General features: G+C 39.7%; 1 pseudogene; it reads right to left on the bottom strand.

The window, feature by feature from the left end:
- Positions 1-226: 226 nt before the first annotated feature.
- Positions 227-320, bottom strand: LOC131505927 (small nucleolar RNA U13; annotated as a pseudogene).
- Positions 321-2625: the final 2305 nt, after the last annotated feature.

Below are 2625 nucleotides of genomic sequence, written 5' to 3'. Positions count from 1 at the left end.
GTCTACACATTTCTCATCATGTGCTCATCAAGGTAAGTGTACTCTTAATCCCCTTTATCTATTTCACCCATCCCCTTACCCACCTCCCCTCTGGTAACCACTAATTTGTTCTTTGCATTTAATAATCTAGGTTTTTTGTTTTGTTTTGTCTCTATGTGCAGTTTAAATAGAAAACTTGCCAAGTATACTCACAAGGAATGTTTGATTAATTGATTGATTAATTTTATGTCAGACAAGTAATATGCTGAGGTAGTAACAAAGTTTAAGAGAGCCTCATGTCACACAAGAGCATGACGACCCAATCAAAGTTCCAAAATAATGCTTGTTTTCAAGTATGAGGGCAAACATTAAAATAAATTAGATTGTGTGCTTTAGTTCTATGTTTCAGGTGGTGATTAGAGAAAGCACAGAATAAGTTTTGCATGACACATCTATTAGCTGGCAGACACATGCTCCATGCTAGGGGCTTTCTGGAGAGCATGGGAAAAAAGAATTCTCTAGAAAAGTTTTTCAAGCCTGAGATGCTGCTTATTTTTATTTAGATCTAATTAACTCTTCTTCCCTTCCACAGAAGAGCACTGATTGCTTGGGCTTTCATCTTCCCTAGCAAAAGATGGTAAAATATCAACGGAAGAAAACTATCAAGATTTATTTTTGCCTTTACCACAAACAAGTATGTAATGCAAACTGCCATGATGGAACTGTACAGATATGGCTATGCTATCAAAATGTCAGGGATGCTTTCTTTCCGGAAGGTGGGGGAAAACAACTAGATTTGGAAATCTGGTATACAAATGTATATGAATATACAAATGCCATTTATAGATCCAGATATACCCATCCACCCATAAGTATATATAGTTGGCATCAAGTCACTAAGCATAAAGATGTTGTGGGTGTTTACAACTTTTTTAAAAAAGGCATTATTTGCATTAAAAATGTTTTCTAATTTCCAAAATAGTCTATGTGAGGAGTTGGGAAATTTGGGTGAAAAGATAAGAGTGGGGGAAGAAAAGTACTAGAAACAAATTGGACACAAATGCATATAAAGACCACGGTCTTTTGTGTTTTCAGCCTTTTACATACACAGAAGAAGACGTACCTTGTGTTTCCGGTTCTGACTTTGCCCAGCAACTGGTATGAGTTTGGTCAAGTCACTTCCCTTCCTTAAGCCTTTGTTTCTTCATCACCAAAATAAAACAAGAGAGAGAGAGAGAGAGAGAGAGAGAGAGAGAGAGATGTTGGCATTAGTACATCACGTAGCTCCCCTAAGCAGTACAGAATGTCCCCTCCAGCCTAGCATTCTATGATTGTTACTATGAATACATTAATCGTGTTATTTTGCACAGATTAATTATATGGGTTACTGCTAATTTTCTTCTCTTGTCGTTTTGTTTGTTTGAAGGATGCTGGTAGGTGGTTTTCCTAAATGGGGCTTTCTTTACCTGCTTGAAATTTCTTGTGTGGTATCTACCAACATGACTGACGTTTCCAGTTATCTGTCAGTTGCGTCTGCAAGCCTCTGATGCTGGTTGAAGTTTGACTTAGGCTGAAACCCTTCTCAAGTGGGTTTACTGTGGATGGTACTGTTCATAAAAGGGGTGGTTGGTGACTTGTCTCAGGGAGACCATACTGAAGAATACAGTCACTTCAGAGCTTTGGCCAGACAGACAGGGGACTGGATGAGGAAATGGCAGTGTGCAGTATGGTTTTCAAGAGAGAAAAAGTACTTGCCATAAGTGATCAGTGGTTTGTGAAAATAAAATTATGCTGAAGTCCTGTAAATCTTGTGAATACTAGAGACCTCATCATCATCCACAGAGCAACTCTTGAGAAGGGAAACACACTGCCTGAAAATTTCCTGCTGCCTTGAATAAGGGCTTGGAGGGTAAGAAGAAAAAATGGACATCAACCGAAAGGAATAACACAAAGAATGCTCATGTGTCAGTCACTGCTGAAATAGACAGTTAAAACTTTCATGACAGAAGGAAAACCCTCATAGAGGTGCCCCATACTGTGGTCGAGAATCCCAGGCTAAGGCTCAGCCACAGTTCTAAAACCTTAGAATAAAATCAACAATCCCTCTAATTGTTTATCACAATGCTTTCTTTAGACATTTTACTTGAGGAGTTGGGGTGGAGCGAAGAATAAGAAAATCCTTTCTGAGCTTGCCTTACATCTAGTTTGAAAGTAGAATTTCTTTACTGGAACTGCTGATCTGTAAGGCCACCAGTTTATGTGGGTTTCAAAGGGCTCTTAGAGTTCAAGTATGGATGTGTTCTGTTTGTGTGCCAGTACTGTGCACATACACACACACACCCGCCCCGTTTATATCTCCAGGCCAGTGTTTCTCAATCTCTGAACTACTGATATTTGGGGTCAGTTAAGTCTTTTTTTTTTTTTTTTTTTTTTTTTTTAGTGTTCATTTTTGAGAGACATAGAGAGAGAGGGGAGGAGGAGGAGCAGAAAGAGAGGGAGACAGAAGCTCTGTGCTGACAACAGGCAGCCCAACAGAGGGCTGGAAATCAGGAACTTCGAGATCATGACATGAGCCGAAGTCGGAAGCTTAACCAATTGAGGCACCCGGGTGCCCCTGGTCAGTTAATCGTTTATTCTGGGGCTGTC

Source organism: Neofelis nebulosa, chromosome 2, assembly GCF_028018385.1.
Source record: "Neofelis nebulosa isolate mNeoNeb1 chromosome 2, mNeoNeb1.pri, whole genome shotgun sequence".
NCBI classification, from domain to species: domain Eukaryota; kingdom Metazoa; phylum Chordata; class Mammalia; order Carnivora; family Felidae; genus Neofelis; species Neofelis nebulosa.
Note: the sequence above shows the minus strand (reverse complement) of the source record. Positions and strands in the feature narration are given on the sequence as shown.